The 15,957-nt window shown below is 36.4% G+C and overlaps 1 pseudogene; it reads left to right on the top strand.

The window, feature by feature from the left end:
• The first annotated feature begins 13,232 nt into the window (after positions 1-13,232).
• On the top strand, positions 13,233-13,646 carry LOC101589659 (annotated as a pseudogene).
• Positions 13,647-15,957: the final 2,311 nt, after the last annotated feature.

Here is a 15,957-nt window from a genome sequence, read left to right as displayed (position 1 = left end):
GCTCTTTTGTTCCATTACTCTGTGTATCTATTTTTTACCAGTCCCTGCTATTTTGATTACTATGCAGAACATTTTTTTCTTTTCTTTTTTTTTTTTGGGGGGGGGGAACCGGGGATTGAACTCAGGCCCTTGCGCTTGCCAGGGAAGCGCTTATTCCACTGAGCTATCTCCCCGGCCCTGCAGAACATTTTAAAATCAGGTAGTATGATGCCTCCAGTTTTGTTGTTCTTTGCTCAAGATTGTTTTGGTTACTCAGGTTATTTTCTAGTTCCATGTAAGTTTTAGAATTTTTTTTTATTTTATAAAAAATGTCACTTGAATTCTGATTGAAATTGCATTTGCTCTTATAGATTGCTTTGGGTAATGTGGATATATTAACAATATTATTTCTCCCAATGTATGAACATGGGATATCTTTCATTTGTACATTCTTTAATTTCTTTCACCAATATTTTATATTTCACCTGAATTATGTTAATAAATGTAAAAAGACTATACTGTCTTCTTTTTCAAATAAGTTGTAAGTACATGAAAATATCACTGATTTTTACATGCTGATTTCACATCCTACAACTTAATTGAATTTGTTTGCTAGTTTATTTAACTTTGGGTCTTTCTACATGTAGGATCATGTCCTCTGAAAACAGAGTCAATGTCATTTCTTCCTCTCTTATTTGAATGCCATTCTTGAGAGAGAAGCCCTCAGTCCTGGAGTAGCCTCCACAGACCTAGCCCCTGGCCCAGGCCAGTCCTTGCAGACCTACAATCCACAGCAGCACTAACATGCCCAAATTGTAGTTGGGTCACATGGACCAAGCTTGTGGCCAGTTCCTGTAGCTCTAGAAATCATGAGTACTCACTATCTCAAGCTGAAAATGGCTCCTTGTAAGCCCTGGCAATGTCCCTGTCCTGGTACAAGCTGTTCCCAGGCTCCAGGCCCATCCCTTCACATACTCAAGCTCCAGATTCATCCCAGTGGATGCAAACACCAGCCCTATTCCAGTACCTGGATGACCTTACAAATTCAAGATCAAAGCCCATCCCATCACCAGGTTAAGTACTCAACCAAGGCACCAGGCCAGTCTTATTGAGGATTCCAATGGCAAGCCCACCTGCCACACAGCCTGCTTAGCATCTTGGGATTGGTTAACTGCTGAAGAGCTTTACAAATAAAGCTATACTATCAAAATTAAGTTAAGTTCCTACTCATTCAAGGAGGCATCAATGCATCTCTACAGGTATCATCAGCATTCAAGGAAATATGACATCATCAAAGGAATAAAATAACAAGTTTGTAACTGACCTGAAAGATTTAGAACTACCTGAGAACTCAATAATTTTAAGGAAGCTCACTGACCTTCAAAAAAATACAAGTAAAATGACATGAAAAATAGGAGGAGAGGCCAGGGGTATAGCTCAGTGGCATAACTGCCTGCCTGGCAAGTGCAAGATCCCAAGTTTGATCCTTGGTACCACAAAAAAAGAAAGAATAAAAGAAAATTAACAAATTAAAATTATAAGCACCAAATTCTGGAGTAAAAACATATATAATAAACATTAAAAATGCAGTGTAGAATGTTAACAGCAGAAGAATCTGTGAACTCAAAGATAGGTACATGAAAACATATAGGAGGAAAAAGGAAAAAAGGAATAAAAGTTTCTGTGACTCATAGCCTGTATCAAATAAGCAAATGTTTATAAAGTATAGGAGTTAAGACAGGCAAAGAGTGAAGCTTTTTTTTTTTTATAAAATAACAGAAAACTTTCCAAGTCTAGGGTATGATATAAATATTCAGGCACAAGAAGGTTAAAAGTCCCTAAGCAGATTTAATCTAAACAAGACAGTACTGTACAATGACACAAAAGTAAAAAAATAAAGATTCTAAAAGTAGCAACAGTAAAGAATATTATATATGAATGACTTCCAATAAGGCTGGCATTAGACTTCTCAGAAGAAACCATACAGGGCAAGAAAGCATGCAACAGTATGTGCTAAAGGAAAAACTCCCAGGAATATTTTACCTAGCAAAGCTGTCTTTCAGAAATGAAAATAGAGACAAAAGCTGAGTGAGGTCATCACTACCAAGACTATCTCATAAGAAATGCTAAAAGATTTCCTTGAAAAAGATATGAACATGAAAGTATAACATTTACTGGCAGACACAAGCACTATATACAAATTCAGAATACACTAGTAACTGTCCTAATAGTGGTAAATTACTTACATCCTTAGCGTTAGGTTTAAAAAACAATTTTTATTGTTTTTACTGAAAATAAAGCACAATAATTTGATAAAATATATACCATCTAAAAAGATGTAAACTGACATGACATAGAGGAACAGTGTGGCTAAAGTACTGAGTTTGTTTTGTTTTTTCATGTATTTGGAAGAGTCTCACTATGCAGCTCAGACTTGCAGTGATCCTCCTGTTTTCAGCCTCCCCAGTACTGCAGTTACAGATGTCTGCCACCACACCCAGTCGATGTGGCAGACTGGTGTACCCCAGAGCAGGGCAAGCATGTCATGTGGTGCTGGGGATCAAACCCCAGTCCCTGTGCTTGCCTAAGCAGGCACTTAGTCTGCTGAGCTATCTCACCAGCCTTAGTACTCAGTTTTTAATGCAGTTAAAGTTAAGACATTAAAAAGCCTGTGATGTTTTATGTAAGCCTTATGGTAGCCACATAGCATAAAGTTATAAATACAAACACAAAAGAGAAAATCAGGAAACTTTAGAGAAAATCATCAAATCACAAATGACAGCAGAGGATCTACAAAATAAATGGAAAACAAAATCATAGTAGTGTCCCTACCTATCAATAATTACCTTGAATGTAAGTAAATTTTTCAATCAAAATACATATATTGTCTGAGTGGGTTAAAGAAAAAAAATTCCAATGTAAGAGAGTCACTGCACCACTAAAGTTAGGCAAACATAGCAACTGAAAGAATACAAAAAGATATTCCATGAAAATGTAAACCAAAAGAGATCAGATACTCAGATAAGTAGACTTCCAAACAAAAACTATAAAATGAAAGGGCCAGCCAAATAGCTCAGTAGATTAAAGTGCCCACAAGCAGGTACAGGGGTTGTGGGTTCGATCCCCGGGCCAGCCATCTGCCCCCAGGGTACGCAGAGACAGCAATTGAGACTGGGCATGCCTGTAATCCCAGCTCTTTGGGAGGCGGAAAACAGGCAGATCACTGTGAGTCTGATCTAGTAGTGAGAACCTGAATACCCTGTAGAATCTTCCCTAAAATACAAAAAAAAAAAAAAAAAAAGTTATAAAATAATTAGCGAATTCATTATAAACACATGTCAATTGTAGATATTTACAGTATATACACCTAACATCAGATCATCTACATATATATTGCAGACTGTCTTTAACAACAAGAAGGATCTTCAACAGCTCATTTTCAACACTATACAGATCCTCTCAGCTGGAAATCAGTAAAGGAATATTACACTTAAACTTTAAGTTAGAGAAGACCTAACAAACATACAGAAAAATTCTCTGAGCAGCAATATATATTCTTTTTAAAGATACATGGGACAAGGGGCAGGGGAGATGGCTCAGTGGAATAAGCGCTTCCCTGGCAAGCGCAAGGGCTTGAGTTCAATCCCCGGTTCCAAAAATAAATAAATAAATAAAAATTTAAAAAAAGATACATGAGACTTTCTCCAGGATATTTATGCTAGATTATACAGCAAATTTAAGAAGGCTGAAATCATGCCATGTTATCTTTTTCAATCACAATAATATGAAACTATAGATCAGTAACAGGAAGAATTTCAAAAAATTCACAAAGAAAACTGAACGACATGGTTCTCAACAACCAAAGGGACAAAGAACAAATTAAAAGGAAAAATTAAATATTTTGAGAAAAATAAAAATGTAGGAGGCCTTGTGGATTAACTCAGTTATTTAAGCACCTGCTTGGGCAAACCCAGTCAGGCCCAGGGGACCTTGGTTCAATCCTCAGCTCCATATGCCTGACCAGACCTGCCCTTAAGGCAGCCTGAGCCAGCCAAAAAAGGAAAATGTAAATGTATTACATTAAAACTTGTAGAATATAACAAGAACACCACATGAGGAAAGTTTATAGCACACAGGCCTATTATTAGTAAGAAAAAGATCTCAGTCTAATGTTTCATCACTAGGAATTAGATCGAGTTGGGTTTTTTTTGTTTTGTTTTGTTTTTTGTTTTTTTGTTTTTTTTTTTTTTTGGCAGAATCGGGGATTGAACTCATGCCCTTGCGCTTGCCGGGGAAGCGCTTATTTCACTGAGCCATCTCCCCGGCCCCTCGAGTTGGTATTTTTAAAACATCACCCACCAACCTTTTGCTAGACCAAGAAAAATAGAAGACTCAAATAAAATGAAAATGAAAGAGATCTTACAATAGACACCGAAGATACAAAAGATCATAACGACTATCATTAACTACTATATGCCAACAAATACGGCAATCTAGAGGGAATGGATAAGTTCCTAAACACATGTAGCCTACCAAGAACAAGCAGAGAAGAAACAGAAAATCTGAATAGAAAAATAAAGAGATTTTTAAAGTTAGTAATAAAACATCTCCCAGAAAAGTCCAGAACTTGACTGATGTCTCCCCTGACAAATTCTACCAAATATTTAAGGGGTAACTAGTACCAATCCTTCTCAATCTCTTTCAAGAAATTGAAGAAAGAAACCTTCCAAACTCATTTTACAAGGTAGAAAAGGACACTAAAAGGAAAGTTACAAGTTATTATCCCCCAAAACATATGAATACCCTTAACAAAATAACTAGCAATTGATTTGATTAGCACATTAAAGGATCATTCCCCAAGAGCAGGTGGAATTTACTTCAGTTAAAGATAGTTCAACATACAAATCTGGAAGTAAGATACATAGTACACTGACAGAACAAAAATTACAAAATCCCATCATCTCAATAGATGATGTTACATAGATGTCCAAGCATTTCTATCTTTTCAAGATAGAACCTCTAAAAAATTAGGTACAGAAGGAATGTACTTCAACATACTAAATGATATACTATATGATAAAGCTATAACTAACATAAAAGAATCAGGAAACGTTTAACAACTCTTTAAGAGAAAAAAAAGAGTAATACTTTTTTTTTTCCCTCTTTACTCCTGAAATGTCCAATATTCTTCATAGTCAACTATAAGCTCCAATGTCTCTGGTGTTCTGGGGTTTTTTCCTGTATTTAGGACAGGGTCTACAAGGTCAACAAGGTCTATGTAGATCAGACTCGTAGTGATTCTCCTGGCCTCCCAAGCACTGAGATTACAGGTGCATGCCACCATACCCAGTTCAATGCCCAGTCTCAATCACTGTCTCAGTGGGCCCCTGGGATGGGGCCAGCAAGGCAGGCTGGGGATCGAACCCCGGCTGCTATGCTCTGCCTAAGCAGGCGCTTTAGTCCACTGAGCTATCAGGCCAGCCCTAATGTCTTTGTTTAACAATCAGCTTTCACAAGTGTAGAAAACTCCATAATCAACTTCCATGAAATAGTATAAGCCAGTTATAGCAAACCACTGGGTTAGCCCCACATCTCTGGGACATTGGTAGGAAACAATATACCTCTAAAACGTAGTTTTTCTTGGCCATCGGGTTTGTTTTCAAGTGGTAAGAGAGCATGTCAACTGTGTATGTTAATCTCAATATGCACATATTTTAAAGTAAATCTTGCTAGTAATTACTCCCTATATGAATAAATACTGTCAGGTTTGTTTTAAATAGTAAGCAATTTTCAATTTTAGCAATGTTTTTATTTTGAAGAGTACGAATTACAAACAATATAGAATTTCACTACAAAATATGAATTTCACAGTATTTGTTGTAATGCAATGTTGTCTTTAAGTCAGTTCATGTTACCAGATATATGATGTAAAATTAGAAGAAAAAAAGAAAAAATATGTAAGAAATTAGTAAGAGAAAATGGAAAAAGGTAACAAAAGAAATTGAGCATTAACCGCTTTCCATAGACCAGCAGAAATCCACAGTACAGTTGTCCAAACCATCCTGCTTAAATACATAGATATATCTTACCCCCACTCCTTTTCCTGTCCTCAACCCAATAATTCCTTCCTTTTGAATGGATTCATTCCCTTTGCCCAGTATCTACTGTACCCTTCAGATTTTCTTTTCTTTCAGATTGTCAAACTAAGGAGACAATACATTGTCTACATATATGGGTCTGATGAGTTTTTGCAGGTGTTTTAAAGAGACTGCAAAACACTATATGGTAAATTGATAGCCGAAACCATCTTCAACTGGAAGCCTAATGAAATTTTGATACAATTTTTAAATGCACACATAACAATATAAATGTCCTTTTCGTTATTCTCTAGATGTGGAAGATAAGTTGGTGAAATATTGGTAAGAATAAAACAGGGTTCCACATTTTCCCAAAACAATTTGGGCCTTTTACTTCCTGCTAAGGTGAAGTAACAGGAATCAAATTTACTGTCTTGCCTGAAACACTGAAAAAGCTGGGCAAATATGTGAAAATGCTTCTTCAAGACCCTTGACCTCAAACAACAAATATCTGAGGAACGGCAGGCAAACAGTGAAACCTATCATTGACAAAGTTTATTGCCTTGAAACAAGTTATCAAGACAAAGCAAGAAGGGAAAAAAAATTCAAGCAAAGCCCTGTAAATTCCCTGAATTAAAGGAAACAGAGTTGACAGTCTGACATCATGGTACAGAGATTTTTATTTTTATGCACTTAATACAGGGTTTACAGGGTCTCACTACACAGATAGGACTCATAGTGATCCTATTTTCAACCTCCCAAGTGCTAGGATTACATGTGAACACCACCATAACGTCTCAAGTCACCTTCTCAGTGCGCCCCAGGGGCAGGGCCAGCATGACACCGGGGATGGAACTCCTGTTACTGCTGCCTGCCTAAACAGGCACTTTAGTCTTCTGCGCTATTTGGCGGCTCAGTACAGAGTTTTGTTTTTGGTTTTTTGGTTTTTTTTTGCTCTGAATGCCCTCAGGGGTGGTTTGGCTGGCTGGAATGTTGTGGGGATAGAACTAGAGCAACCTGAGGCTGACAGCTTTGTGGAAGCAGCCACTGAAAGAACTGAGCTAGGGCCAGGCCCCCAGTACAGAGATTTTTTTAGAGCTACAAAGGGTTTCTCTCACGCTTCCTATAGCATATTGATCAATTCATGTTTCAAGAGATTATAGAAATTGAAAGAACAGAAAATCTTACAGGTAAAAGTGAATAATGGTTTTATTACAAGACTGCCTGTTGATCTACAGCTGAAAAAATCATCTCCAGCAGATTCTATCAAAACAATTCCTGCCAGAATAAAGAAAACACTTATAATGTAGAAATGAAAAACACTGAACTGTATGCCATGCCAGCCCCGCCCTCAGGGTGACCGAGTTAAGGCATGATGGCGCAAGACTGATTCCAGCGCTGGGGAAGCTGAAAACAAAGAGGTTCACAGCTGTGTAGTGAGACCCTGTACCAAATACATAAATTAAAAGAAAAATACTGAAAATGGTAATGAGTACACACACAAAAAAAATTTGTTACGAGAGATATACAGCTACTTTCTCTTAATTCAATGAGAGAAAAGATTTGTACTAATAGTGTCTAGACAGGATATCATGTCTGCATCTTGTACTATGAATAACCACTACCAAGACAACAATATACAATGTATTATTTTTAAAGGAATATAAAACTATTGACCATTGCTCACCATTATTTACAGTAAAGTAAACAATATACATTAGGATAACATTCTGACTACTACAGAGTTGTTTTCCTGGCTTCTGCTGAAAACAGTAACCCTAATACTGAAGATTGAACCTACATGTAAGAAACAAGTTGGGGTCAAGAAATAGCATGCAGGTCAATGGTTTAGATTACAAGTTTGTCCACGTATTTATTCTAGGTCCTAAATTGTGAACATCTCCAGCCACTCAGTACGTTTCCAAGAGCCAAGTCTTAAGACATATATAAATCCTGACTTTTGAGTGCAGATTTCAACTTGCTATGAAGGAATGAGTCTTGAGGAATTTTTAACGTTCTCTTGTTAAGTCTTCCTTAGCAAATTCAAACAAATTAAGTTTTGACTTGCTACCTTATTCGGGTGGAAAAGTTGTTGGTAGAGGTAAGATTTTTTTTTTCTTTTTGAGGCAGGATCTCACTATGCAGTTTAGGCTGGCCTCTCACTCACTTTGTAGCCCACGCTGGTCTTGAGCTCCCAAGATCCTCCTGCTTCAGCCTCCCAAGTGCTGAGACTGTAGGCATGCACCACCATACCCAGCTAGGTAAGACTTTGCAGGGGGCAGTTTTGTAAGTAAATTGCATTTTTGAGACTAAAGACAGATACAGATTCTGATATGGCTGCTCTGAAAATACCTACTTTAAACTGTCCAATTAACCACAAAACCATCTATATAACTGAAAAAGTTATGGCTTCTGGAAAACTTTCTATTTAACTGGAAGTGATTTCTCAGGTTGCTCAGAATGATGGCATCTCAAACATGAGGTTATCACCCATAGTTTTTGTTTTGGTGAATGTTTACAAACAAAACAAAACCACTTACATAAGAATTTTATTTATACACACAAACAAAATACTTAGAATGGTCCTTAAGCATATGAGCTAAAACATGAGTTAAGACTATGGACAATTCCCCTCAACATTTCGAGAAGCAGAGGAAATGTATTAGGCTACCAAATGCTCTTTTTTGATAAAGGAAGCAACTACCAAAGCTTTATTTATTTGTTCAAAGTAACCAGTGCTATAGATGCAAAACAAACAAACCCAACAACTCCCTCAAATACTACTTTCAAAACTGGCATATTAGACTTGATTTTCATTAGAATTTTCTTGTATACTAGTAAATCAAAAATATATATATGATGTGAGTTATTGAGCTTCATATTCTGGACAAGAATGCCAAGTTAGTTTCTCTTTATAAAAAGCAATGACAATCTGAGGACATTTCATATTTGCCTCTTTTGCCAGCACCAAGTCAGCCTCAGCTGAATCTCTCCATTTCATGAGAAACATCAATTCTCCAGTACTATCTGTGGTACTAATTATTCATTCAGAATCAAGACCTCTAGCAAAACCTCAAGATTTTTTATACCATCTCTTTACCAACTTTTTGCGAGTCAAGAAATGCTTCAATTAACTCTAGACAATCTAAATTTTCGTCAGGTTTCCATGTATTGTCAGCATATGTAAATCCCTTCCACTTCAGAAAATACTCCACCTTCCCATTCACTACATGTTGGTCCAGTACTTTTTCTAGCACAAACTCTTCACTTCCTGCTTCTACTTTTTCCATTTTCTTTCTTTCCCATTATTTGCAATGTAGTTTTACTGGAGGCCATTTTTTACTGCAGACTTGAAGAGCTATTATTCACCACCTCGGATGCTCGGTCACAGGTCCACAATCTCGGCCTGAGCGCCTGCAGGTCCATTCGCTGTATTATTGACACTGTCCTATTAATTGGTTTTGAAACTGTCTCATTGCTATTTGTTTCTCAATAAAAATAAATTTTGTTGTTACTGAAATCTTGATGAAAATAACTGTGTAAACAAAAGCTGTTACAAACTTAGTAACATATAAAATTAAAGATATTTAAAACAGTAATATAGAACATGGGGAGTGTTTTGCTAACAAGTTAGCCTCTCTGAATTTTGGAATCCAGACACTGAAAATTAACTGCTTGGGAAAGAAAAATCAAAAACAAAAAACTAGAGAAACTGAAGAAAACACAGTGTGGACAAGGAAAAACAACCTGCGTTTCCCCCTGCTCCTATGGCTCATAGGAAAGTAAGACCGAATCTACAGTGACAAAAATCAAAGAGGGGACTTGGGGGCTTTCAGGGAGAAATGTGACGGTAGAACAGACCAGCACATGCTGTGCATTGCAACTGCTCTGGTCAATGGCACCAGACCAACTACCCACCACATCTGTAGAGAGAGTGTTCAGTCAACTGCCATCCCATGAAAGGGTTATTTGAAGCTGCAATACACCTTCAAATTACAGTTCCAAGTATTACATTCCCACACCCACTGGATGAGTGACAGCTATGAAAAACAATCCTGTGGTCAGGTTGACAAAAGTGACCCCTGAGGGATTTAAATTGAAGGACACCAGGACCCACCCCATAGCCAGAGACCTGCCTCAGCTTAAATTGCTCTGCACTTGCAAGTTCCAGAACTGGCACCTTCACCCTAATCCTACTGCTCCCTGATGCCTACGTTTAACACAGATATGGGGTCTGAATGCCTTCTCCATTAGCAATAGCAGGGACATGTCTTGACTTGGACAGACCCCAAAATTGAAGATCTCAGAAGAAATACATGTTTGAAATCTCAAAAGAAATTTTTTGTTTTATGTGCAGTGTTTTAGTTTGCTTTTGCTTTCACCAGTTTATTGGGACTTGTAGAATTTTTCTTTGTCCTTTTTCTTCTCTTATTCTTAATGTAATTTCTTTTTCCTCCTTTATATCTCCTATTTCTTGCCAGGTTTTTTCCTTACCTTTACCTAATTATAAACATCCTACTACTCCCCAACAGGATCTTTTGCACCACTTTTCTCTCCTCCTCCACCTCCTATCATAGAGTTTAAGATTTCAAAGTTTTACCCTTGCATTCCCCCATTTCCAAACACTGTATCATTAATAATTATAAAGCTTTATTAATCTTTTGATAGTTAACTATAAATTACTATTGTATTCTTTTCTACAGTTAGCAGAGATGCAGCTGCCACATTTAGTACACAGCTGTAAGTCAATACCTGTTTTGTCCTAATGTTTATATCGTAACTGATTTTTTTTTTTGGGGGGGGAAGGGGAATACATCTGTCTATGTAAGCAGGATGGTCTGGACAACTGCACTGTGGATTTCTGCTAGTCAGTAGAAAGGAGCAGATAATGCTTAATTTGTCTCCTTTTTTCAACTGTTTGTCCTTTTTCTCTTAATTTCTTACATATTTATTTTTTCTTTCTTCTTCCAGTTTGTATGCATATATCTGATGAATAACTAGGGGGAAGACAACACTATGCTTTAAGTGAAATTTTGTATCACTTGTAATTGTTTTAGTACTATTCTGTACTCTCTTTAAAAAATGAAAAAAATAAACTGAGCTCAAAAATAAATACACACACACATCCCAAGCTGGCCTAAAATTCATGATGATTCTCCTGCCTCAGCCTCCTTAGTGCTAGGATTATAAGCATGTACCACCACACTCACTTTTTTTTTTCTTCCAGAACCGGGGATTGAACTCAGGCCCTTGCGCTTGCCAGGGAAGCGCTTATTCCACTGAGCCATCTCCCCGGCCCACACACTCACTTTTATAATTATTTACTTCTAGAATGTTAATATCTAATTTCTCTTGGATGATAATTTGATTTGCTTGGTATTAACAGGGTCACATAATTATTGCTATTTCTCTGTAAGCCAACTCACAGATTACCTTTGTGATATTAATAGTCCTAGAGTACAGTACAAGAAAAGTTGCTTGTTGGGATAACTACACTGCACCCTCCCTGAGGCAGTCAGATTTTAGGGCTCTGGCAAAAGATTATGGTTAGCCATACCCAAAGTACATCATCGAAAAGCAACAAAAAAGATCTCTAGACCAGCAACAAAGGCTTTAGAATATAAGCATCTACAAATCTCAGCACAGAACAAAATAAATGAAACATCAGAACATGAGAAGACAATGCAACAAAACGTTTTCCAAAACTTCTAACTCTCCTAAAGCCAATCCAGCAAGTACCAAGGAGCAGAACAGCGTAAGTCACACACCTACATTGTTTGAAAGAACAGGTTAGAGCTGATCAAAGAGGTACTCATCAGGATCAGGATATTTAGATCAAAGATCTAAATATTAAAACAGAAAGTCTACTGAAAGACAAAACAGGTAAAAGTCTTGAACACAAAAGTACAAGTAAAGACTTTCTCAACATAAGTCTGGTTGGACAAGAAATAATACCAAGATGGAATCACACGAAATTAAAAAACTTCTGCATAGGAAAGGAAACCACCAACAGAGTCAATAGACAACCTACAGAACGGGAAAATTTTGCCAGCTACTCATCAAAAGAAAAAATAAATAAGAACCCCAAATTTAAAGACCCAATCAAGAACTATGCATCTGAAATGAATACACACTTCTCAGATGAAGTACAGTGGGCCAATATATACAAGAAACAATGTTCGACACTGATGGCCATCTGAGAAATGCAAATGAAAACACTGACACTTGACCTTACTCCAAAAGAAGAAAAGAAAAAGGCTATCATCAAGAAATCAAATAAAAACAAATACTTGTGAAGCTCTCAGCGAAGGCCCCTGCTCATTGTTAGTGGAAGTATAAACTGGTACAAATACTATGGAAATCAGTATGGAGATTCCTCAAAGAACTAAAATCAGAAATTCCATTTGACCTAACTTTTGTCCTTGTAGGTATCTTCCCAAAGGAGTTAAACATCACACCACAGTGACAGAAGCATACTCATGTTCATGGCAGCACAAGGCATCACAGCTAAATCTTGGAAGCCACCTACATGTCCATGAACAGATGAATGAATGAAAAAATGTGGAATTCATAAACAACAGAATGCTACTCTGCCACAAGGTAGAATAAAAGAGAGAATTCATGCATCTTAAAAACCGTAATGTTGAGTAAATCAGATACATAAGCTTAAAGATCACCTGGTTTCTCCTTTATGAGAAATTCAGTATATAAAGTGCAAAATAAAAGATAACAGGAAACAACCAAAAATGTTACTGTAACCCAGCACCAACAATGTACTAAAAGTATACCTGATTTAGTATAATTGTCTCATGTGTTTTATACTTTTGGCCTGTTAATCTGTATGAATAATTGACTGGAAGGGCTTATTAGAGAAATAAATGAATATGATGCTGGTAGAAAAAGGCATGGGTGAAAAGGAAGGGGAAAATAAGAATTGCAATATATTCTGTGTATTAATTCCTCACAATGAATGTGATCAGTGTGTACTGCACACGTACATTAATAAAAATAACAGCAAATTTAACAAAAAATAAGGGTAAAATATCCACATTGTATAGGTCCATATTCTATAAATGAAATAGTGTAAGTTGGGCATTGACTATGGTAATTTCACAATGTGTAGACTCCAATTATACCAACAAATATAAGATAGCCATTTAAAATAAGTAAAACGGAGAGAGCGGGACGTCAGGCTTCTGCCCTAGAACTTTCCTTGTGGTAACGAGGGAAGACCTGTGACCACCCGGCGCGGAAGCTGCAGCAGGTTTAAAAATGGGTGATGCTGAGAAAGGCAAGAAAATTTTTGTACAGAAGTGTGCCCAGTGCCATACTGTTGAGAAGGGAGGCAAGTACAAGACTGGGCCAAATCCCCATGGTCTCTTTGGGCGGAAGACAGGTCACACTGCTGGCTTCTCTTACACAGATGCCAACAAGAACAAAGGTATCACCTGGGGAGAGGATACATTGATGGAGTATTTGGAGAATCCCAAGAAGTACATCCCAGGAACAAAAATGATCTTTGCTGGCATCAAGAAGAAGGGAGAAAGGGCAGACTTAATAGCTTACCTCAAAAAGGCTACTAATGAGTAATAGTCACTGCCTTATTTATTACAGAACAGAAATGTCTCATGGTTTTTGTATGTGTACCATAATTTAATCTCATACACCAGAATTCAGATCATGAGTGGCTGATAGAGTATTTTTGTTGGACAGTCCTGATTTGAATAAAATTGGCTTGTAGTTAAATGTAAATCATTTTTTTTTCAAGGTTTGATAGTAATTCCAGTTCAGTAAATACTATCACTGTTTTCCCTTCTAAATACTTGGTTGGACTTGATTAGTAATGTTCAGCTTTTCACAAAGATTGAGAATATCATCTCAAAACTACTGAAGGTTGGTTTTAGATTTATATAACTGTTATGTGAATATATTTAAATACTAAGAGACTCCTTTCATTGTTTCAAAACCAAGATTCCACTGTTTCAGTTTGTGTTTATTAGCCTGTTAAAGGGAGTGGTTGAAGACAAGAAAGCTATGTCTGTATTTTTAGTCTTGACTATGCCAATTTAATTAGAATGCCCTATATCTAAAAAGTGCTACTTTTTACTTATTGAAAGGAATTTTAGTGTGGTGTATGTATAATACCAAATAAAGAATATTTAACATTTCTCACATTTTATAGTTCTGTAAATTCAGATCCTTTTAAGAGTTAGCATGATATAACAGCAAGTTCGACTTTTGATTTCTTTAGGTCAGACTGAGTTACTGTTCATGGTAGTATTTAAACAGCTATTCATAAACACAAGACTAAAACTTTTACTGTTGTATGTGTGATTGGTAGTGGTGCTTCCTGTCAGCTCATTAGAAGGACTAAAGTGAGGAAGGTACAACATGAGCACAAATTTGTATGTGACCATAATACTTAATTAAAAACAAATCAGATTGAAAAAAAAATAAGTAAAATGGAAATACTGCACTAATCAAAAATAATTTGAATAAAAAAGAAAAAAGAACAAATGCAATAAATAATACACATACTAAACTTAGACCTAATAAAATCAGTAATATTAAAAATCAATGATATATATACACAATTAAAAGGCAAACATTAAGATTTCGGTTGAATTTAAAAATCTACTTAAATTCTCCTATAAAAATCACACTGTAAGCCTGAATTAAAGAAGAAAACAGGCAAACCTCCAATTACAGAGATTTCAATATTTTCTCTCAATTAAGCACATAGAAAACTGCTAAGTTTACAGAAGACTTAAATAATGGTGTCAATCACCTCTACCTAATTTACATTTATAGAACAGTCTGGCCCATCAACAGCAGAAAACCCTTTCTTTTAAGTATACATAAAATTTTTACCAAGACCATGCTATACATCATAAAATAAGAAATCTAAAAATAAACAAATCATGCAGCAGACTCTCATGGCCTAAAACCAGAAGCCCAGAGCAAAAGCTTACTTGGAAAATTTCCAAGTTTTACAAGCTAACATACTTCTAATAACTCATAAAGCAAAGAAAAAAATCAAAAAGTAGAAAATATTATGACATGCAAACGAAATACAATGTATCAAAACTATGTGTAAAACAATCCTCAGAAAATTAAAATTCCTAAAATTCCTACAAAAAAATATAGATTTTTTTTTCCTTAACCGGGGATTGAACTCAGACTGTTGCACTTGCTAGGGAAGCACTTATTCTACTGAACCATCTCCCCAGTCCCAACATAGATTTTAAGACCCAAAATAATGTTTTTCTTGTTTATGTATTTGGTATAGGGTCTCACTATGCAGCTTGGACACAGTGATCCTATTTTCAGGCTCCTGAGCACTGGGACTTCAGATGTGCGCCACCATGCCTGGGTGTGGCATGTGGTGCCAATGAGCAAACCCTAGAAAAAAGGCTGAAGAAGACATATAGTTGACCTACAATAATTTGCTATCACTAAAAGCAGGGAGAACTGCAAGGCTGATCTTACCAAAGGGGATATTCGGAGCATATCACACATTTAAACACTGTTCACTTAGAAATCATAACTTCTCATTCAGACTGTGAGTACACTGAAAAGACAGGACTACAATAACAGATTTCATTATTCACAAGATTCCTATTCAGGAATTTACATACCATCAAGCAAGAATATAATACAAATTTTATAATGACACAGTATTCAGATTAACCTTTATCATCTTGTCATAAGAACTGAATCTCTCCCCTGAGAACTCAAGGAAAAGACACTTCTATCCAGGTACCTAAATAATTTAAGAGTTGTTTAACAGATGTAAAAATAAATTAATGGTTTAGCTGTTAGCTTACTTGTCCTAATGTCTCCTCTATTAAAATACCCTCTCAGGGCCAGGGAGATGGCTCAGTGGAATAAGTGCTTCCCT

The sequence above is a fragment of the Octodon degus genome, unplaced genomic scaffold (genome assembly GCF_000260255.1).
Source record: "Octodon degus isolate 3935 unplaced genomic scaffold, OctDeg1.0 scaffold00047, whole genome shotgun sequence".
NCBI classification, from domain to species: domain Eukaryota; kingdom Metazoa; phylum Chordata; class Mammalia; order Rodentia; family Octodontidae; genus Octodon; species Octodon degus.
This window is presented reverse-complemented; position numbering and strand designations above follow the sequence as displayed.